Source organism: Eptatretus burgeri, chromosome 3, assembly GCF_056783735.1.
Source record: "Eptatretus burgeri isolate ZD-2024b chromosome 3, Ebu_testis_v1, whole genome shotgun sequence".
NCBI classification, from domain to species: Eukaryota; Metazoa; Chordata; class Myxini; order Myxiniformes; family Myxinidae; genus Eptatretus; species Eptatretus burgeri.
The window spans coordinates 140,951,917-140,976,018 of NC_140963.1; the positions used below are offsets into that span (position 1 = coordinate 140,951,917).

At 44.5% G+C, this 24,102-nt stretch overlaps 2 long non-coding RNA genes across 10 annotated transcripts in view; both read right to left on the reverse strand.

Annotated features, from left to right (window-relative positions):
* The window catches only part of LOC147031152 (uncharacterized), a 297,080-nt gene that overhangs the window by 215,976 nt on the left and 57,002 nt on the right, over window positions 1-24,102 (reverse strand). For all 9 annotated transcript variants that reach the window (XR_015056687.1, XR_015056691.1, XR_015056688.1 and 6 more), the window contains exon 3: window positions 20,315-20,481. This is a non-coding gene — a long non-coding RNA (uncharacterized LOC147031152). The remainder of the gene's footprint in view (window positions 1-20,314; window positions 20,482-24,102) is intronic.
* LOC147031155 (uncharacterized) lies at window positions 379-5,275 on the reverse strand. Its single transcript, XR_015056694.1, has 2 exons — window positions 4,295-5,275; window positions 379-746 (listed from the first exon to the last, which is right to left on the reverse strand). It is a non-coding gene; the product is annotated as an uncharacterized LOC147031155 (long non-coding RNA).

Sequence of the window (24,102 nt, forward strand, 5' to 3'; positions counted from 1 at the left end):
CAACCTGAGGTTTGGCAAGTTCTAACTTATTAAGTGGTGAAGATGGATCTCCGGTCATTCAAGGGGAGCTTGGCTACCCTGTTGCCCTCCGAGAAAGGCAAACTTAATCACAAGGTATTGCCAGGAAGCCTTCATTTGACTGGAAATTAACCAAGGTGGCAGCACCAAGACCTCCTTTTGTCACAGGTTCCCTGAAATGATTAGATTTTTAATATTTTTTTTTAACAATCAGTTTTTATTTTCAGAGAAGCCAACCATTTTTACGACTCAGACAATATCCAAAAACAATGTGGGGTGTTCAAACAAAAACATCCTCCAAGAAATGAGATCCGATGGTCCAAGAAATGCCATTTATCGTTTACAGTGTACAGCGGAAAGTGTTACAATACAAATTTTAATTTTTTTCAAATTTACATATCCAGTTGAACCTCTGTATGAGGAACCCTGGCTGGTAGAAACATTGAGAACATGTTTTAATCAATGCGTATTCTCCCTGTACGTACGATCCACATTGTCGGAAAAGCTGGATGGAAAGGAAGATTGCTTTGTCCTGGCAAGACAAATGCAGACATAAGGCGGTAAGTTCAAAAATCGTCGATATGCAGATGAGATTGCCAAAATTAATGATCCAAACAAAAGAAACAATCATGTTATTGTTGCCATGTGATGAAATACATCACCCAAGGACGCAGCCGAGGAAAAGGGGTGGAGACCCTCAGCTGGGTGAGGCTTGATTGGACCCGGCCCTGGGACGAGTCAGGGGAAAAGGCTCAGAGAGAGAGAGAGACAGGATTTCGTTTTTTTTTTCAGAAATGGAACTTGTGCTTCGCAGCAGCGTTTTGTCTGCACAGTAAGGCGTACCTTCGTCGTCTGTTAAAAGCATGCAGGACGACTGTTATACTGTACATGCTGTACTGTTTATCATCAGGAATTGAACCCAGATCAGAGATACAATGCTAACTCTCCAGCAGTCCATTCCATAAATCGTTACTGATGTAAATTAAATCAAATTATCAAAAATGAAAGGTGCCAACTGAACATGATGATAACTGGAATTGGCTCCGTTGTTAAGGATGTGCAACGTGGGATCAGCTACAAGAATAGGACAATTGCTGTTTGTTTTCCACTTCGGTTCTTAACTTCGGCAGCCACCCCTTAACGCTCATCTTCGACTGAGAATCACAAATTGCCAAGCAACGCACTGGAATGTAAAGAATAATTTTCAAAATTTTGATTTATTTACATTTAAAAATTACCATCGCGTCAGACAGCCACCGTTAACACGGGCAGTCTGCGTCCAGATATATCCCGTGAATGGCCGAAAGGTCTCGAACAACTGTGTTCGGTGTAATTGAGCAACGACTTCACCGCTTCCCAAAGTTATCCTAAACAAACCAAAGTTGACGGCGACACACATGGAAGGCAGAAGGATGGAAGCGTTTCTCACCTTTTAGGGGGTTTATTTATAATGGGTACGTGGTGAAAGGTGGACGGGATGTGCAAATCCGAACAAACCATGCGAGACAAAAGAAACAAATGGATGTGGGGACGTGCAAGCTTTTACACAAGGAAGAATAAGTAACAATCCTAACCCTGCCAGGCACGGCATGCCTTGAACTATTGGAGGCATCTTCCCCTGCACCACTCGCACTCAAACCTTCCCCCATGCCCTCACATTCAAACCTTCCCCTGCACCCCTCACATTCAAACCTTCCCCTGCTCCAAACACACTCAAACCTTCCCCTGCACCCCTCACATTCAAACCTTCCCCTGCTCCAAACACACTCAAACCTTCCCCTGCTCCAAACACACTCAAACCTTCCCTTGCACCCCTCACATTCAAACCTTCCCCTGCTCCAAACACATTCAAACCTTCCCTGCACCCCTCACATTCAAACCTTCCCTGCACCCCTCACATTCAAACCTTCCCCTGCTCCAAACACACTCAAACCTTCCCCTGCTCCAAACACACTCAAACCTTCCCCTGCTCCAAACACACTCAAACCTTCCCCTGCTCCAAACACACTCAAACCTTCCCCTGCTCCTAACACACTCAAACCTTTACCCGCATCCCTCGCACTCACACCTTCTCCCACACCCCACACACTCAAACATTACCCCGCACCCCACACACTGAAACCTTCCCCCACACCCCTCACACTCAAGCCTTCTCCCATACCCCTCACACTCAAGCCTTCTCCCGTACCCCTCACACTCAAGCCTTCTCCCGTACCCCTCACACTCAAGCCTTCTCCCGTACCCCTCACACTCAAACCTTCTCCCGTACCCCTCACACTCAAACCTTCTGCCCTACCCCTCACACTCAAACCTCCCCCAAAACCCCTTACACTCAAAGCGTCCCCCACACCCCTCACACCCAAACCTTCCCCTGCACCCCTCACACTCAAACCTTCTCCTGCTCCAAACACACTCAAACCTTTCCTCACATCCCTCACACTCAAACCTTCCCCCCGCACCCCTCACACTCAAACCTCCTGCTGAACTCATCACACCCAAACCTTCCCCTGCACCCCTTGCACTCAAACCTTCCCCTGCACGAAACACACTCAAACCTCCCCCTGCACCCCTCACACTCAAACCTTCCCCATACCCTCACACTCAAACCTTCCCCTGCACCCCTTGCACTCAAACCTTCTCCTGCTCCAAACACACTCAAACCTTTCCTCGCATCCCTCACACTCAAACCTTCCCCTACACCCCTCACACTCAAACCTCCCCTGAACTCCTCACACTCAAACCTTCCCCCCTCACACTCAAACCTTCTCCCTTACCCCTTGCACTCAAACATTCCCTTGCACCCTCACACTCAAACCTTCCCTCACACTCCTCACACTCAAACCTTCCACTGTCCCCCACACCCTTCAACATTCCCCTCATCCAACCCCCACAAAGCTTCTCCTTGCCCCCACAACACCGCCCCCCCATCCTGCATTATCCCAATGCCTCCTCCCCCTATCTCTTAACTGTGTGGACCTCAAGCATTTGGGGCCTCAATTACAACCTGACAGATCTCTCAATCCAGTCCGCCACTGATAAACCAGACAACCCAAACAAAATCCTTCCTCCCACCAGACATCCCCAACTTCTTAGTGTCTCTCCCTCGGTATTTTCTCCTCTGATTTGATCGACCTGGACCCCATTCTGGTGGCATAGTTGCACTGTATATCATAAACTCCATTCCTCACTCTCCATGTACTGCTCTTACACCTCCCAAACCCCAGGAGTACCTCTGGCTGCTCAGAGGAGTACCTCCCCTCTGCTCCCACCTCATGTTTGTTTGTGTTGTACTGTCCATCAACAGTGACAACTCCATCTATATCTCTCTCTCAGACGACATGGACCAACTTTTAACCACTCATCCCAAATCTATTTTCTCATGTGGTGACAAAAATTGTCACCATGACAATTGGCTGGGTGTTGGTACCTCTCTAACCAGCCATGGCACTTCTGCAAAGGACTTCTGTGACTCCATGGGACTTAATCAATCTGTGAACTTTCCCACCCAGATTTATCCCAATGGAAAATATTCCCTTCTGGATATGGTGATGACTAACTTCCCCACCAATGTATCTTGCTTGTCTTCTGCGCAAATTGGCTCATCTGATCATGCGCTTGTGAAGGCCAACATCTCTCTGGCCATTCTCAGAGAACAGCCACAGCAGTGGCAAGTCTGGCAGTTCACTCAAGCAAACTGGCAGAGACTACAAGCAGCCATGACAGTTCAACACTGGTCTCCGAGATCGACCACCCCTCATATTAATTCAGCGTGGGAATCATCCACAGAAACCTGCTCTCTCTTATGCACAGATTCATCCCATCTCACCTTCAGTAATCTTACCCATCCTCCAACCCTTGGTCCTCTGAATCATGCGGTGAGGCAGTCACTTTCAAACAACTTGCATTCTCCTCCTGGAAGGCAAATTTGGTATTTGGAGCGTCGGCAGGTCTCTCTGCCGACTTTCTCAAAGTTAAGTTTCTGGTCGTTATCTGTCCGGTTTTAACTGTTTATTTTCTCACCTACATGTTACTGTGTGTTCCCAGTTCGGTTTTGTTTAAAAAATTCGTGCTATTTTGTGAGTTTTCGTTGACCTTGTCTTTCCGGGTTCCATCCTTCCCCTCTCGGTGTACAATCGTGTTTATTTGTATTCTCTCCCGATTACCTTCAATTCCTATTTTCCCCATTTTCCCAACGTCCCCCATCCCTCCCAATCTAAACACTCTGATTCTTGTCTTTAATCCAAAACAAAACAAAAAAAACCCAAAAATTACCTACCTTTCTCCCTGCACACCCACGAGTCCCGATCCTTCTTCTTTTTCTTCTCCCTCTTCTTCTTCTTCTTCTTCAACATTATATCCTCTTCTACTTCCTCCTCCTGCTGGCACACTATCTTTATGCTGCTGAGCTGACCCTCTCTCACCATTACCTTCACGATTTCTTCCGACAACCTTCCATTCCCGAATCTTACCTATTCTTCAAAAATACATCAAAAATAAATAATCTTTGTGTCCTTTCGAGCTATACACCTCCTGAAACCACGTTGCTCTCGACCCTTCCTGATACTTTTTCATCGAACCATCAGCTTCACACTGCATTTACCGTCCAAATTCACCACACACTTCCACGATTTCACTTCAACCTTCCCTTTTCCGAATGTTACGCAATCCTTATTTGAAATAAATAAATAAATAAATTCACTTTTGACTATACACCTCCCAAAGCCACGTGCTTCTCCCGTAACCACGTGATCTGTTTACACCCCCTGCGTTTACCGATCCAAATTCACCATTTCACCTCACGATTTTGTCTTCAACACTTCGATTACCTAATCTGATGAAAACTCTCTCAAACAATAATAATAATAACTAGAACTGCCACCTTATAACTGCTGGCAGTGATGACCGGGTACCCAGTCCGTCCGCCTTTGACACAACGTGAGACTTAAATCATCGTCGCAAAGTTTCGCATTTATCGGATAAGCGGTGCCAGAGAAAACATTATTTAATGGTGATACAAACACAGGCCTGCTTCAAGACGGCGCGGAACAGACGAGTTACGAACCGGGCAGCACAAAGCGTTCAATTTCCTTATTACTGGCGAACAGATTCAAATAATTAAATAATTCTGGCTGCCAAACCGCGTGACCGATCAGGTTGAAATTTTAAACTTTTGTTTCGCATGTCGGCTAAATTACAAATCTGAAGTTTCGTATATATAGAAGCAGCGGTTCCAGAGTAAACATGAATTAATTTTTTTTTTTTTGTCTACCTTGGTCGAGGCTCGTATGAGAGCAAACACACAACTCACAGCAAGGAGGCATGAGACAAGAGGGGCGGGAGTGGAAGGGACAAAACAGTGGGGAACAGACATATTAGGTGAACTGTGGAAGGGAGAGGGATGGGGATGGGACGGGGAACATGGCGAAGAGAAGATGGACATTTCAGGGACTTTCAGGAAGGAAAGCAGGAGAAATGAAGGAAGTGGGCTTGGGTGGATTATCGGGGGTAGAAAAGATCGAGGATTTGGATGGGGGAAGATAAGAGGTGGTGGTGAACAGCTGTTTTGAAAGCCTGGAGGGAAGAATGGGAAAGAATAGAGTGAGGGAGTTTATTCCAAAGGTGGGAAAAAAGAGGAATGAAAGAGTGAAGATGAGCAGTGATTCGTGATTTTGGTAGTTTTACCAGAAGGGGGTTGTTGGCGGACCTTGAGCGCCCTGTGGAAATGTGGTGGGGACAAATCGCAGAGAGAGCAGGGGGGGCAAGGCTGGAGAGGAGTCGGTAGAAGACAGAAAGACCACCGACTAACCTGCGGTGATTGAGTGAGAGGCCCAAAGACTCAGCTTCATTGCGGGAGATGCCGATGATCTTAAATGCCCTGGTTTCGACAGCGTTAAGCCGAGAAAGGTGGGAGGCAGGAGCACCAGCCCAGAGGGGAGAGCAGTACTCCATCAGGCTACGGACAAAAGCTTTGTAAGAGGTCAGGAGCTCAAGAGGGCCGAGGAAGGACTTAGCACGACGGAGGATTCCCAGTCGGCGACTGGCTTTGAGGCGAGGTTGGAAATGTGACTTTCCCAGGAAAGGTCATGGCAGATAGTGAGACCTAGAAGCTTGAAAGAAAAGACTTCTTCCAGAGGATTGTTGAGAAAGTGGATGGGGGGTTTTGTAAACGGTCCTTTCGAAGAGACATAGTGAGAGTGTGAGATTTGTCTGGATTGAAAGACATGTTCCACGTGTTGGACCAGTTTGTGATTTTATCCAGATCTGCAGTGAGCGAAGAAGCTGCTGCTTGCCGGTCTGAGGGATGACAGATGGTACGGCAGAGGGTGGAGTCGTCGGCAAAGAGAAATAGAGGATTTTCCAGAGAGTCCGAGAGATCATTGATGAAAACCAGAAAAAGAACAGGGCCCAGAACGCTACCTTGAGGAACTCCAGCCTGCACAGGAAGAGGGGATGAAAGAACTCCATTTAGGGCCACACGTTGACTGCGACAGGAGAGGAAGTCTGCGAGCCATGAGTGGAGATGGCCTTGAATACCATGGGAAGAGAGTTTGGTGAGTAGGGCAGGGTGCCAGACTGTGTCAAAAGCACGTGATATGTCCAGGGATACGGCTCGGATTTCCTGTCTGGCATTGAGGACCTCCATCCATTGATGGGAGAGCAGAAGCAGCATATCCAGGGTAGAGTGACCTGGTCTGAAACCAAATTGATGATTGGAAATCAAGCCATTGGAGAAGAGGAAGGATTTCATATCTGAAGCGATGATGGATTCCATCACCTTGCTGATGATTGGGAGAAGGCTGATTGGTCTGTAGTTACAGGGATCTGTTTTTGCACCTTTTTTATGCAGGGCAGTGATGTTAGCAGATTTCCAAGCAGATGGCAGATGACCTTGGGCAAATGAGAGGGTGAATAGAACAGAGAGAGGGTGAGCAAGAGCAGAAGAGCAGGCTTTGAGGACACGTGGGCTGATGCCGTCTGGACCGGTTGCAGAATCTGACTCGAGGTTTGAAAGCAAGCTCTCCACCTTGTCAGGAGAAAAGGATACAGAGTCCAGGGACAGTTGGGTGCGACTGGGTAAAGTGGGTAGAGATAGTGATGGGTTAAGGACACAAGATTTAGCTGCAAACACCGAGTTTAGACATTCAGCTTTATCACGTGTGGAATCAGCAGTGCAGCCATTTGAGGTAAGGGAGGGGATGGAGGGGGAACAGACACCAGAAACAGATTTGATTAAACGCCACCAGGATTTTGAGGAGGGAGAAAGGTTTGAGAGTTCAGACTTGAGATGAGAAAGATGTTGTTTTCTGGCTCTCCTGAGGGTAGATACACACTTGTTCAGAGCTTTGTGGAAAGAACTGAGATTGCCCTCAGTTGGGTTTGCTTTCCATGAGGCAAAGGCAAGTTGTTTCAGGACAACTGCCTCGCCACAAGCTTCAGTAAACCAAGGGCGGGAGGAAGGGTAAGACAACTGAACACGAGAGGGGATAAATCTGTGCATGAGCGAGAGCAAGTTTCTTTGAAAGAATTCCCAGGATGTGTTGATGTTTGAGAAAGTAGTGATAGGAGACCAGTCTGTAAGTTTGATGGCTGCTCGGAGACCCTGCCAGTCGGCTTGAGTGAAATGCCAGACTCGACGGCGGTGAGGTGGTTCTCTGATAACAGCCAGAGAGATGTCCACTTTGACAAGGACGTGGTCAGAAGAACCAATTGGAGCGAAGGAAGAGCAGCAGATATTGTCAGGGAAATTTGTCAAAACCAGATCCAGAAGAGATGGAGTACCATTGGTTGAGATCCGGGTCGGGAAGTTGACCGATTGAGTCAGTCCCAATGAGTCGCAGAAAGCTTTTGCTGAGGTGCCATGGCAGGTGAGAGAGGTACCCACACCTAGCCAACTGGCGTGATGACAATTGAAGTCACCACATAAGAGGAAGAGAGAGTTTGGATGAGAAGATAGAAGATGGTCCATGTTTTCGGATAGTGAGGTGTAGATGGAGTCATCACTGTTCGGTGGACGGTACAGTACACATATAAACATGAGGTGGGAGTGGAGGGGAAGCCGAAGCCAGAGGTATTCCTGGGGGTGTGGGGGAGTGAGAGCAGTGCATGGAGAGTGAGGAATAGAGTCTTTGATGAAGAGAGCAACACCTCCACCAGGACGAGGCTCAGGTCTGTCATACCGTAAGAGGGAGTAGCCAGGGAGAGATACTTGGGAGTCAGACATGTCTTGGGAGAGGAAAGTTTCTGTTAGGCAGATAATGTCTGGTTTGTCAGTGGCAACCTGCATGGAAAGATCTGAAAGGTTTGAGCGAAGGCCCCGGATATTTGGCACATATTTATGCTCCCAAGGCACATATTTATCCTTAAATCCAAGATGGCGGCCAAACCATGTGACTTGTGATGTCATAATTTTCACCACATGTGCAAACACGATCGGAGACGATAAGTGCAAATTTTCGCATCGCTTGGTTAAGCAGTTCCAGAGAAAACATTATTTAATATTTTTCTTAAAACCAACATGGCTGCCAAACCCTGGGCCCGATTCCGTTGAAATTTCAAACCCTCATTTCGCATGACGGTTCCACCATAAAGGTGATGTTTCACATTGATTGATGCAGTTGTTCCAGAGTAAACATTAATTAATATTTTTCCTTCAATCCACTATGGCTGTCAAACGTTGCGTCGTACCTCAAAAGGGGGTGAGAACCTTTTATTCGTTATGGAGAGGCGGTCATAGTGGTGGAGTTTCGCCTGGATCTGTTCAGTCATTTCAGAGAAAAAGACGTTTTAAGATATTATTTTTCAATCCAAGATGGCTGACGAACCATGTGACCTATGACATCACAAGTTTATATTCTGCTTCCAACTGGGTATTGGAACACGTGTGTGAAGTTTCGTATTAATCGGTAAAGGTGCGTTTTTCTATCCAAGATGGCCGCCAAACCATGTGACGTGTGACATCATAATTTTTTACCACTCGTGCACACACGATGGTAGATGATAATTGCAAACTTTCGATTCGTTAGGTTAAGCGGTTCCAGAGAAAACATTATTTAATATTTTTCTTAAATCCAAGATGGCGGCCAAACCGTGTGACTTATCAATTCGAAATTAACAAACTTATATCGCCTACGTGTCCCGAATATACTTCTGAAATATGCCCTTCATCCGACCAGCGCTTCTGGAGAAGATGTTTGAAGGTTTTAATTTTTTTTCAAGATGGCCGCCAAACCATGTGACCAATCAAGAACAAATTAACAAACTTGAGAAAGGACCTCATGGGGAATATATGTGTGAAGTTTCGTCTTTATCTGTCTTGCCCTTCTGGAGAAGAAGATTTTTTAAATTTATTCATTTTCAATCCAAGATGGCTGCCGAACCTTGTGACCAATGATATCATAAATTTAAATTCTGCTTTCCATCGTCGACCCGAAGAAGTGTGTGAAGTTTCGTGTAAATCGGATAAAGTCTATTTTTCTATCCAAGATGGCCGCCAAACCATGTGACTTCTGAGGTAAAAATTTTTTACCATGTATGCAGACTTGAGGGAGGAAGGCACTTGCAAATTTTCGCTTTGATGGCTTATGAAATACCAGAGAAAACATTATTTAATATTTTTCTTAAATCCAACATGGCGGCCAAACAATGTGACCTATCACTTTGAAATTAACAAACTTGCATCGCATACATGTCACGAATATAGTTCTGAAATCTCGCCTTCATTGGGCCAGCGCTTCTGGAGAAGAAGATGTTTGAAGGTTTTAAGGTTTTTTCAAGATGGCCGCCAAACCATGTGACATATCAACAACAAATTAACAAACTTGAAAGAGGACCTCAGGGGGAATATGCCTGTAAAGTTTCGCCTCAATCTGCACAGCCGTTCTGGAGAAGAAGATTTTTTTAAAAAAACACTAAAAAACAAGATGGCGGCCGAATTACGTCACCGATGACGTCAAAATATTTTTTTTCTACGATGAATTTTTGTGTAAATGATGCTCAAGAAATTTCAAATTTTTGCCATGTGGCGTTCTACTTGACGAATTTTTACTGGGATACCTCTTCACTGATGACGTCACGAAAAATCACACGTATTCCCGAGAGGGAGCTTGTTCAAATGTATCAAGCGAAATTTTTTTACCCTAGAAGGTTTCCGAGATACAGAGGTCCAAAGTTTATCTGTTTTTTCAAGATGGTGCCCGTATCACGTGACCTATGACGTCACAATTATCAATTATGTATGCTATCAAAAAAGATACATATTTGGTGAAAATTTTGTGTAGATTGTTCTTACCATTTCTGAGAAAATGGCATTTAAAGCGAAAAAAATTGGAAATTTTGCAAATTTACGGCGGAAGAAAAATAATAATAAACAGAAGAAAAACAATAGGTTATCCAGTCCATTTGACTGGAAAGAAGAAGAAGAAGAAGAAGAAGAAGAAGAAGAAGAAGAAGAAGAAGAAGAAGAAGAAGAAGAAGAAGAAGAAGAAGAAGAAGAAGAAGAAGAAGAAGAAGAAGAAGAAGAAGAAGAAGAAGAAGAAGAAGAAGAAGAAGAAGAAGAAGAAGAAGAAGAAGAAGAAGAAGAAGAAGAAGAAGAAGAAGAAGAAGAAGAAGAAGAAGAAGAAGAAGAAGAAGAAGAAGAAGAATAAAAACGATCTCTTATAATGCTTCATCTTCCTCTTTCACATGTGTGGTACTCTTTACTGTATCATAATTCACTACTCTTCTGCTATTTAAACAGAATGCTCTCAATTCGACCTTTCCTTCAGACCTTGCCTAAAAAAATCCAACTGTAACAGCGTTTCTTCTCTCCATTCTCTTAATTCGCCTTCATTGCATCCATCAAGAACTGTCTTTAATCACATTTCTGACCGAAATGTTTTTTAAAACCCGAGTTTGCAATGAGTGTTCATTTTCCATCAACCATTCTTTTTTTCCAACTTCAGTGCCAACTCGCCCCTCTCACCGCTCACTCTCAAAGCAACTATCACACTCTTCTCCCTCCAAGCCTCGCTCTCATCTTTCTCAAAAACTACCCCCTCACCTTTTTCTCTCAACTTTCCCCACTCACTCTTCTCCCACCATTCACCCCCTCACTCACCATTCTCAAAGCTCCCCCCCTCATCCACAAAGCTGCTTCCTTCCCCTGCCCTCTCACCTCCATCTCTTCACTCCACCTCCTCAAATCCTCAACTGCCTTCTGCCCCTTCTCTTGCCCTCCCCCTCTCCCCCAGCACTACAGAGCCTTTTCTCCTCCTCATCTGCCCCCTCCCCGAGCTATTCTGAAATCCCCCACACTCTTTCAACAACCCTCCTTACCCCCCCCTCCTCTGTTGTCCTACCCTCCCCTCCCAACCCCAGCACTCAAATCCTCCAACCTTCACTCTTCCTTAAGTGTGGACCTCAAATATCCAGAGCCTTCGCTCAAACTTTTCAGATCTCTCCATACAGGTTGTCACTGACAAACCAGACATAATCTGCCTAACAGACACTTTCCTCCCTCAAGACGTCTCTGACTCCCAAGTATCTCTCCATGGTTACTCCATCCTCCGGTATGACAGACCTGAGCCTCGCCCTGGTGGAGGAGTTGCTCTCTTCATCAAAGACTCTATTCCTCACTCTCCATGCACTGCCCTCACTCCCCCACACCCCCAGGAATACCTATGGCTACAGCTTCCCCTCCACTCCCACCTCATGTTTATATGTGTACTGTACCGTCCACCTTACAGTGATGACTCCATCTCCACCTCACTATCCGAAAACATGGACCATCTTCTATCTTCTCATCCAAACTCTCTTCCTCATATGTGGTGACTTCATTTGTCATCATGCCAGTTGGCGAAGGTGTGGGAACCCCTCTCACCTGTCATGGCACTTCAGCAAAACCTTTCTGCGATTCATTGGGACTGACTCAATTGGTCAATTTTCCAACCCGGATCTCAACCAATGGTACTCTATCTCTTCTGGATCTGATTTTGACAAATTTCCCTGAAAATATCTGTTGTTCTTCCTTAGCTCCAATCGGTTCTTTTGGCCACATCCTTGTAAAAGTGGACATCTCTCTGGCTGTTATCAGAGAACCACCTCACCACCGTCGAGTCTGGCATTTCACTCAAGCCGACTGGCAGGGTCTCCGAGCAGCCATCAAACTTATAGACTGGTCTCCTATCACTACTTTCTCCAACATCAACTCATCCTGGGAATTCTTTCAAAGAAACTTGCTCTCCCTCATGCACAGATTTATCCCTCTCTCGTCTTCAGTTGTCTTACCCTTCCTCCAACCCTTGGTTTACTGAAGCTTGTGGCGAGGCAGATGTCCTGAAACAACGTTCTTTTGCCTCATGGAAAGCAAACACAACTGAGAGCAATCTCAGTTCCTTCCATAAAGCTCAGAACAATTGTGTATCTACCCTCAGGAGAGCCAGAAAACAATATCTTTCTAAGCTCAAGTCTGAACTTTCAAACCTCTCTCGTTCCTCCAAATCCTGGTGGCGTCTAATCAAATCTGTTTCTGGTGTATGTTCCCCCTCCATCCCCTCCCTTACCTCAAATGGCCGCACTGCTGATACCGCACGTGAAAAGGCTGAATGCCTAAACTCGGTGTTTGCATTGAAGTCTTGGTCAAAAACCCATCACTTTCTCTACCCCCCTTACACAGTTGCACCCAACTGTCAGTGGACTCTGCATGCTTTATTCCTGACAAAGTGGAGAGCTTGCTGTCAAACCTCGACTCAGATTCTGCAACCGGTCCAGACGGCATCAGCCCACGTGTCATAAAAACCTGCACCTCTGCTATTGCTCACCCTCTCTCTGTTCTACTCACCCTCTCATTTGTTGAAGGTCATCTGCCATCTGATTGGACATCTGCAAACATAAATGCCCTGTAAAAAAGGTGCAAAAACAGATCCCTGCAACTACAAGCCAATCAGCCTTCTCCCAATCATCAGAGAGGTTATGGAATCCATAATCGCTTTAGATATCAAATCCTTCCTCTTCTCCAATGGCTTGATACCCGATCATCAATTTGGTTTCAGACGAGGTCACTCTCCACTGGATATGCTGCTTCTGCTCTCCCAACAAGGGATGGAGGTCCTCAATCCCAGACATGAAATCAGAGCCATATCCCAAAACATATCGCATGCTTTTGACATGGTCTGGCACCCTTTCCTGCTCACCAAACTCTCTTCCTATGGTATCCAAGGCTATCTCCACTCATGGCTCGCAGACTTCCTCTCCTGTCGCAGTCAACGTGTGGCCCTAAATGGAGTTCTTTCATCCCATCTTCCTGTCCAGGCTGGAGTTCCTCAAGGTAGCGTTCTGGGCCCTGTTCTGTTTCTGGTTTTCATCAACAATCTCTCCGACTCTGGAAAATCCTCTTTATCTCTTTGCTGCTGACTCCACCCTCTGCCGTACCATCTATCATCCCTCAGACCGGCAAGCAGCAGCTTCTTTGCTCACTGCTGATCTGGGTAAAATTACAAACTGGTCCAACACGTGGAACATGTCTTTCAATCCAGACAAATCTCACACTCTCACTATGTCTCTCCGAAAGGACCGTTGGGAACCCCCCCCCCCACCACCCCCATTTACTTTCTCAACAACCCTCTGGAAGAAGTCCTTTCTTTCAAGCTTCTGGGTCTCATGATCTGCCATGATCTTTCCTGGGAAAGCCACATTTCAAACCTCGCCTCCAAAGCCAGTCACCGACTGGGAATCCTCCCTCTTGCAAAGTCCTTCCTCGGCCCACCCGAGCTCCTGACCACTTACAAAGCTTTCGTCCGCAGCCTGATGGAGTACTGCTGTCTCCTCTGGGCTGGTGCTCCTGCCTCCCACCTTACTCGGCTTCACGCTGTGGAAACCAAGGCATTTCGGATCATTGACATCTTCCACGATGAAGCTGGGTCCTTAGGCCTCTCACTCTCTTACCACAGGCAGGTTAGTGGTCTTTCTGTCTTCTACCATCTCCTCTCCAGTCTTGCCCCCCCCTCCCCCCGTTCTCTCTGCAATTTGTCCACACCAAATTTCCGCAGGGTGCTCAAGATCCGCCAACAACCCCTTTCTGGTAAAACTACCAAAATCACGAATCACTGCTCACCTTCACTCTTTCATTCCTATTTTTTCCCACCTTTGGAATAAACTCCCTCACTCTATTCAATCCCATTCTTCCCTCCAGGCCTTCAAAACAGCTGTTCCCCACCACCTCTTATCATCGCCCATCCAAATCCTTGATCTCTTATACCCCCGTTAATCCACCCCAAGCCCACCTCCTTCAAATTCCCTGCTTTCGTTCCTGAAAGTCCCTGTGGTGTCCATTTTGTTTACCTTGTGTTCCCCGCCCCATCCCTCTCCCTTCCACAGATCTCCTAATGTCTCTGTTCCCCACTGTTTTGTCCTTCCCAATCCCGCCACTCTTGTCTCATGCCCCCCCCCCCTTGCTGTGCATTGTGTGTTAGCTCTCATACGAGCCTCGACAAAGTATACAAACAAACCAAAAAAATTCCAAAACAAGACAACCTCAGATCATTCCACAAAGCCCACAACAAATGTGTGTCCACTCTCAGGAGAGCCAGAAAAGAACATCTGTCCAATCTCAAGAATGGACTTTCAAACTTGTCTCCCTCCTCTAAAACTTGGAGGAACCTTGTTCAGTCTATCTCTGGTGTATGCTCCCCTTCCATCCCTTCTCTCATTTCAAATGGCACCACAGCTGACCACTCAGGAGAAGGCCGAATGTCTCAATTCTGTGTTTGCTTCAAAATCTTGTGTCCCTCACCCCTCCCTCTCCACCCATTCTTCCCAGTCATATCAAACTGCTCCTGGATTCTGTGTCCTTTGCACCTGAAATACTCTCTGCGATCTCATTCTTCCCTCCAGGTTCACCAACACCTGAGGTGATCCCCCACCCAAAGTCATGATCTTTTCTACACCCATTAAACCATTCCCACCCCTCCCCAAATTTAGAGTATGCATCCATCTTGTCCACCCCTTGAGTTCTCCCCAACTCCTCATCGTTACCTGCATCCCTTGTTTGTCCGTCTCCGTCGATCGTCTCCCTCTGCCATGCCATTGGCGTTTCCCCTTTTTTCTCCTGCTGGTCCCTTTGTTATGGTGTGTCTTTCTTCGTTTTGTTCTGTGTCCTCGCTCTTCCATGAACCGAGACTATGTATAAAAAAAAAAACTTTAAAAATACAATAATTGCAAGCTCCTCGACAAGCCTTTGTTCAGTTGTTGCTCACCCGTGGCCGATGTGCCGCATGCAGCCCAATCAACACACCGCTGCGGCCCAAGTGACATCCTGTTAAAAAAAACAAAAAACGCTTCCAACGAAGGGAATTGCCAGATCTCCCACCAATGCAAATGTCAAATCAGATTGATTCCAACAGTTCATGTACTTGGACTTCGTTTGCTCATTTAAATGCGATTGGTAGGCATTTGATGGCATCGGAATGAGAGTAGTGGGGCAACTTAGCTAAATATAGCACAACAATTGTGCATTTTGTGAGGAAAGCACCAAATTTGGCACACGAGTAGCCTATCATATTATGAACAGATTTGGATATTGGGCCATCTCAAAATTTTTGATGGCAGTGGAAAATGGCTGCCACAGCCATCAACGGCTGAATTTAAGATGGCCCAATATCCAAATCTGTTCATAATATGTTAGGCTACTAATGTGCCAAATTTGGTGCTTTCATCACAAAATACACAATTGTTATGCCAAGTTGCCCCACTAGAGGTATTACAGAATATTGATTTGTGTTGCATTAATGTCAGACAAGAGACGCATGGCTTTTCAAAATGGGTACACAGAAAGTAAGTTGGTTTGTGCGGTCTGCAAAGCGCATGGAGAACTGCAAGTGTGGCCCATTCCGGTAAATAGGTTGGGAAACACTGCCTTAGATGCTCGAGGGGGGATGCATAGAGGGATGCAAAACGGATGCATTTTCCTAATTATTGTGTTACTCGACTCGATTTACTCGGCTGTGTGGTAATGATATGGCTGGCTTATACTCTCGACAAGAAAAGATAACCATTGTCGGCATGCTCAGCTGGCAAAAGCTGCAAACAGTGCGCAATATTGCAGAAAGATTGGCAAATTAACTGCCATGATATAAACAAGGGTGCCTCGGCATTTCAAGTGTCAGACTGTCATAAGTCACAACTGAATGGTGCACTCAACCGAAGCGGTGTCTCCTTGGTCTCACGTTCTCTGGGTTTGGTTTTTGCATGTGCAGCTGTTTGGAATCTCATGGTCCAGTTTCTTAATGCAACGAATGGCTCCATGTTGGTAAATTGTTTGTAAAGTGTGAGCAACAGGTTATCTCAGTGATGACATGTTCCGATCTCAGCTGTCTCGTCCTCAGTTCTATTCCAGGTGGAATTCTAACCCTAACTTTGCCGTCAGAGGACTGTGCATCAGTGGGCACCTCATTCATTGCTGATTGCTAATCCGCTTGCCAAGTCTGATATCCAAACATATCACGGCATCTTACACACAAAGTGGAACGTGAGGCCAGCACCATGCTCAAATCCTCAATGTTGTGCAATTGTCAAGAGTAGAGTTCGCCATGATTCCTTATTATAACGCTTTTTGGTATAAAACTGTCCTGAAATTACAAATTTTATGTCAAGTCTCCAAATAAGATCAGATAATATCAGACCGACACGTAAACTCGACGGATTAAATACTCAATGATATAATCAACCAGAAGGGCACTCTTCGACGTCACTAAGTCACCAGATATGCCTCCACCCACTTCGTGACATCATTACGATACTTGTACAAAGTTTGATTTGAATTCCTGAACCCAGATTCAAGATATTAAATAATTCTGGCTGCCAGACCACGCATCTGATCAAGTTGAACGAGAAAACATATTTTCCCCCATGACAACAAGATCATAATTTTAAGGCCCGGTCACACCTTGACGTTTTAGCCAACGTATGCCGATTTTTGAATTTTTTTTCTAAAACGCTGGCACACGTTGAATACGTTATGGGTAAGTTTTGATAACATTGAGAGCACGCTGAAAAACACTGCCATACGTCGTTGTACGTTGGCTTTAAACGTTGTACTTTTTGGTTGTCCTCAAATTTTTTCATGCTTGAAATTTCACGACGTATGCCGGTGTATGACTCGCACGTTCTGCTACGCTGGCCACAAGTTGTAGGCACGGTCTGCGATCGTTGACAGACGTCAACACATGCTACTTGTAAGTTAATCATAAGTTGAGACACGCCGAGGTAATGTTTAGCAGACCCGAAACTTATTTCTAACCTATGATTAACGTGTTGTTGGCACGTTACGCAATCGTTGCCACACATCGACAGACGTTACTTATAAGTTACTCATAGGCTGAAAGACGTCGGTATAATGGATCGTCCTTGCGTCAGCGTCCACGGCCACGGCCACGGCCAGGACACTTATTTGCAGCATTCTTCAAACTTTTCTTCGGCATGACGAGGATGTTCACACTTCGATGTCTAGCTTGGCTATGATTCCAATTGTCCATCGGCAGCGTCTATTTAAAATAGTCGAGTTTGAGCGTTTTAACACGTTCAGAAGAAACGCTTCAAATTTCAAAACCCCAGCGTCAAAAAACAAAGGCGAGTGACAGCAATTTAAATCGTTCATTGTAAACAATGAAAATAGCTGAGTGGTACCGTTTAAAAGTCGTTGAGTGTAAAAAAAATCCAATTGTTGAGTGCAAGCGTCTACTTTCAATAGTGGAGATGCAGCCATTTAAATCGTTGAGTGGCAGCCGATGAATAGCAAACTCTACGTCACCGGCAAAGATAAACTGCCGCACGATATGGATAAGTTAGGCTATCGTTGGGCAGAGTTTGTGAACGCCGGCTACACGATAATTATTCGTTGGTATATCGTATCTATAAGTAATCAAAGCGCTCTATGCACATTATTAGTTCATTGTGCATTTGTCCAACCCGTTATGAATAGACCCAAATCGTAAAAACAAGCTATAGCTCATTGTTGAAAAAGCCCCATAAAAAAATTAGCCGCGAAGAACTTCGAACAATGGTGAAAAGATGTCTCCTACCCGTGGACACGCGGGCGCAAGGAGGATCCATCATAACCCACACCCTCCTCCTCACACTCACCTACTACTGCCAACATGAACAAACTAATACTGATACTGATACTGTTACTGTTACTGTTACTGATACTGATACTGTTACTGCTGACATGGACATTGACTCAAAAAGGACTCGAAAACACTGTTGGGTTCCCCTTTTATGAGCAGCATTTTTATACACCAATTCCCAAAACCGCTGGGAACACGTCTTTATATGGCAGTTGTAAGCTAGAAACACGTTCATTTATTTTTTTTTGTTGACCGGAAGATGTCATTGGAATACGTCTACATACGTCGATGTGTGTTGGGACTACGTAAAGAATTGGTTCAAAGCACGTCAAACATAAGTTAGAAATAAGTTTCGCGTAAAAAAGACATTACCGCGACGTGTTTCGACTTATGAGTATCTTATAAGTAGCCTTTGTGGACGTGTGTAAGCGTCCACATATCGTGTGTAAAACTTATCCCCATCGCATGCGGAACGTGTGTCATACGCTGAGTACGTCGTAAAATTTTGAACATGTTTAAAATTTCTTGACGTACTCTACTTACTACGACGTATGATAGCGTACGTTAGCATTCTACTCACGTATACCAAACTTACTCATACCATATTTGACGTGCCCCAACGTTTTAGACACATTTTTCTTAGGTCGGCATACGCTGGCAAGATCGCCAAGGTGTGACCACAATGTTGACACTTCCATTTCTACGGCAGTTATGATTCGAATTGTTGTGCGTCAGCCTTTTAATAGGCTACGTCACGACATCGTCGGCGATGCGTGCAACGCGCTATGCCTAAGTTAGACTATCGTTGGGCATCGGTTGTGTTGGCCGACAACAGGTTCAGCATTCATTGGTATAAGTTATCTATAACACAACGAAATGTTTTGTGTCCGTTCCCAATGCGTTATACATCAGACCAAGTCGCTATGAATACGTCCGAATCTTTAAAAAAAAACATCAAAAGTTCAACGTAAGCCAGCGTTTTACATACATTTTAATACGTTGCCATCGCTGGCTAAAACGTCAAGGTGTGACCGGGCCTTTAGTTCAATCCAATATGTCTGCCAGACCATGTGACCTATTAATTATATGTTTGTGAACACCCTGGTATCCCCAAGGGTTGGGGAACGAACATGTGGGGGAAATTTCCCCTCGATCTGTCAAGCCGTTCTGAAGAAAAAGATTTTTTAAAGTTTACTCTTCAAAAAAAATCATAGGTGCCAAACCATGTGACCTATGACATCATAGGTGGAGAACTTTTTATTCCTCATGGATAGGTAATCATACCTGTTAAGTTTTGCCTCGGTCTGTTCAGCCGTTTCAGAGAAGATTTTTGAAGGTTTTCATGTTAAAAAAAAATATGGCTGACGAACCATGTGACCGATGACATCATCAATTCCCCCCCCCCCCTGCCAAAAAAAAAAATTTAGCCACAAATGACTGTCAAAACTTTTCATACTGATTGGATAAAGCATTCAGCATATGTAATTATGATGTCATAAGGAAACCGCATTTGATGTCATCAAAAAAATAGTCTTGTTTCCATTGGGGACTATTTCACATGTGATAAGTTTCAATTTTTTCCATGGAGCAGTTTCAGAGAAACAGACGTCCAAAGTTTTTTTCCCTTTTCCCAACATGGTTGCCACAACATGTGACCTATGACATCATAATTGTGATTAAAACATTCCACAGGAGTTGTCACACCGATGGTGAAAATTTCATGTCAATCACATAAGCTGTTGCAAAGAAAACAAAGAAAATTAGCACGGACAGACTGACATACATACAGTACGGACGGACATACATACAGTACAGATGGACAAATGTACGGATGTACATACAGTATGGATGGACAGACGTGCATACAGAATGGATGGAAAGAAGTACGGACGTACATACAATATGGATGGACGGACATGCATACAGTACGGATGGATGGATGTGCATACAGTATGGATGGACAGTTGTATGTACAGTATGGATGGGCGGATCTGCATACAGTATGGATGGACGGATGGACAACCCGAAAACCGAATGCCTCTGGCGACTGTCAATGGAGGGATGAAAAAAAGCAAATTTGCCATAAAGTTACAGTCAGGTAGATGTATTATTTTCAGCAAAACATTGTTTGCAAGTTCTCATTTGCATACAAGTGGTAATGTGTGTGTTTGTATTGTCCCCACTTGACTCACCCTTACCTGGTCATTGTAACAACTCTTCTTTCTCATTTTGCCACCAATTCAAACTCCTCAAAGTTTCCTTTCCCAATGACTCTGCCACAGGGCTCCTTTCTTCTCATCATTCCACCTCTGGCTTGTCAGATGTCTTTTGAACAGGGAAAGAAGTAAACTTCATGCATTTTTTTCTGCGGGAGGACAGGAAGAATATGTCTGTGAGGTTACATTTAAAATGAGGGTGAAGGTCAGATTCAAAGATAAAGAACACATGGTGCAAGTGATGTTTAAAAAGAGGGGTAAGTAGAAAACAATATCTGAAACAACACTGCATTTTGACTGTACCTGCAACATGAACAAGTATTTGATTTGGTGCATTTTACCCAAAAATCTGTCCCTCATTTTCTGCCACATCAGGTCCCGTCATGTGCATGATGGTTGTTACAGGAAGTTAATATGACTTTTTTTTTTTGCGGTTTTCAAAAATCCCAATGACTTTACCCTGCCACCACAGAAACGGGCAAGTTTGGGTGGATGTCCATCAACGGCCAGAAAAACAAACAAACCCGGAAGCAGGAAAGTTCACAAGAAAGACAATCACGCCTTGAAGCTGACCGTGAACGACATGCAACAGCCAGAGCAACATGTCCTCAGAAAAAGAAAATAAAATTAATCAAATTCAGCCTTTTGACTTACATTTTATTTTATTTAAAATGAGGAAATAATGTCAAATTTATCCCAGGCAATGCCATATTAAAAATAAAAAATAAAGTAAAAACAAATGGGTGAAACATCTCAAAAAAACAACTAAAGGTAAGAATGACACCACATAATGATTCCGCAATACGACACCACAATTATCTTATGGATTACCATCACGACATCTTTTGACGTTTTACTTTTGTTGTGGGATTGTGATGGATAAAGAATAAGAACGAAGAAGAAGAAGAAGAAGAAGAAGAAGAAGAAGAAGAAGAAGAAGAAGAAGAAGAATGACACCACATTATGAAGCCACACTATGACACAACAATCCTCTTCTGGTTTAGCATCACAACATCTTTTGACGTTGTTCCATCACAATCGCGCTTGAGTGCCGAAACTCTTTTACACATGATTCCTGTGTATGACTGAAGCACTCTTGCAGGAATATTGTGCCAAATATGCTGGAGTACATTCCACAATTCTGGAAGGTTAGTTGGGTTCCTCTTCTTCTTTGTTTCAAGGTGGGAATCCCACATGACCTCGATGGGACTTTTTTTTTTCTCCAGACTCTGGGGGTGGCCATTCTAATTCGTGGAGTACACTGGCTGTAACCTTGTTCTCCAAATACTGTTTGACTATACAAAATTGGAAATGTGTTTCAGATTACTTTCTTGATGGAAAAATGAATCATCTTATTAAACGATTTCCAACAGGAACTACATGGTGCTGCAGTATCTGCTTGTACTTCTCTCTTTTTTTTGTGTCCCATTAACTTTCACAAGTTTCGCTACACCAAAAGCTGACATACAAATGCAGGCACCACACCGGGCGGGTTGGGGGACAAGAATATCTCTGCATTCCCCGGGTTAATTTGACATGAATCGGCATCTCTGAATGTAACAACCATGGCAGAATTGCCCACAAGGTGGCTGAACATTGCCTGTCGACATTCTGTATTTGAGGCGTGAAAGCACGGACCCAATTTGCACATTTAACAGATTAATATGCCAATTTCTCCAGCGCGATGACTCTCATTCCTGAAGATCCGGTGGGATTTCAACAAAAAGGGATTTATTACAGAGAAAAAGGATGGAAGGGATGAACACGGCTTCTCTGCAGTGATCACAATCAAATAATTAAATTCCAAACAATGCACCCCGAAACTGCGACGATCGTAACAATTACGCCTTATCGCACTCACTCGGGGACACGGACTCAGAAGGCGATCAACGAGACGAAGAACCTGTCCTGTGAGGCACTGTTCATGCACGAGGTGTGGGTCTGTCGTTGGGCCCAGTTTGTTTTCCACTACATCAGGACGTTGGCCTCGCTTGGGCATGTAGTGGTTCAGTCCGGGTGTTGGTCTTGCCACATCTCGCATGCCTCTCTCCAGGACTTGCAAACTCTCCAGATAACTCGTTGAAACTCATGCTGAACTCACAAACCCAACAACCATGAAACAACCATGAACCACCTTGTGCCAGCCCTGAGCAACCAACCCCCTTTTTGCACATGCTTTCAAGTTTCATCAAAATCGTGTGTGTAGTTTTGGAGAAGAGAGCAAATACCTATTTTGGAGGGGGGGGGGAGGTCAAAAAACCGCCCATAGACCCCCTTAATGAGCGCAGATTTTGATGCGGTCAATAAACCTTTGTTCGGCACCAGTTTTAAAGCTTGTGGCCAAGTTTCATCAAAATCGATTGTTTGGTTCAATGCAATTCAATGCAATGCCTGATCCACAAGAACATATCAGGCCCAATCGATATTTGAATAAAAAAAATTAAAAAATTCTCCTATCCAGATCTGGATTCGGATCTTCACCAAAATCCAAACAATTCGTCCTTGTCACAAACACAACCTGTCCACCAAGTTTCCTCCGAATTCGTCCACAACTTTTTGAGAAATTGTGTTCCACATCACCTTTGGCCCTACGTTCCAAATTTGAACAACACCGGCAAATGCATGTCCGAGAAATGATTGAGGACGTGCTCAAAACCGGGTTTTTTTAAACAACTAAAATGGCCGCTAGTCGGCCATCTTGGATCTGATCTCGACAAAAAATGACGTGCACATGCAAGCCATCATTCATTATCTGTGTGCCAAGTTTGAATAACATTGGTGAAAGCATGTCCAAGAAATGGCTGCGAACGCACACACTGACACGAAAATCGAGACCAAATCCATAAGCCCATATTTCCGACTCAGTCCAACGGGGGCTAATAAAACCCGACTGTGGTGAATCCTCTCCAAGATCTAACAACCCCAAATTTTTCTGTTGCATCAATGTTAACCCCAAAAATCCCAAGGTATTTGATACCACCATCCACCTATGAAATTAAACATGAAAATGCACCAGGTAGTCTTGGGACTTTGCGGCAAGAAAACGAAAGCCAAGGAGCACTCAATTTACTCAAACTTACTGTCGCAGAGGAAGCATTCTTAAACAAAGATAAACACCAAACCATTGTTTGAACACCCTCAGAAAATTGAATTTTGAAGCATACAGCATATTGTCAGCACAAACTGGCATTTTAATGGGGCAGCTAAGATTTTGAAATACCAAACCCACCAAGCTGGCAATTCAATGAAATTTGTAAAGTTTTGATGGAGAGAACATACAGCACCTCCTAAAGGAGGCAGCCTTACCCCACCCCTGATCCCTAGTAACAGCAAAAGGAGGAACTACCTTATTAGACATCTTAAACACAATTGAAACATTACTGTGCACCACTGACCCCGCCACACACACACACTCCCATATGGTTTACACTCTCCTACCAAGTTTGGTGGCGATCCCTCAAGCCATTACGGAGATCCCCCTCCCACCTTTTCCAAATCCCCCCAAAATTTCGAAATCGATAAAATTTAATAACTCAACTTTTTCACCAAAAACCTCCGATGAGGCCCCCATTATGCAAGCCACTTTTGGTAGCATTGCTGCTCATAGGGCTAACGTTAATCACTGGACCACAGGAGAAAAAACACACAATAGCTTTGGTCCTCATGCAGTAATGAGGTAAGATGAGGGACAAGTTGTGATGCTAAAGCTTTAAAAAAAAAGCATATGTATATACATATATATATATATATATATATATATATATATATAT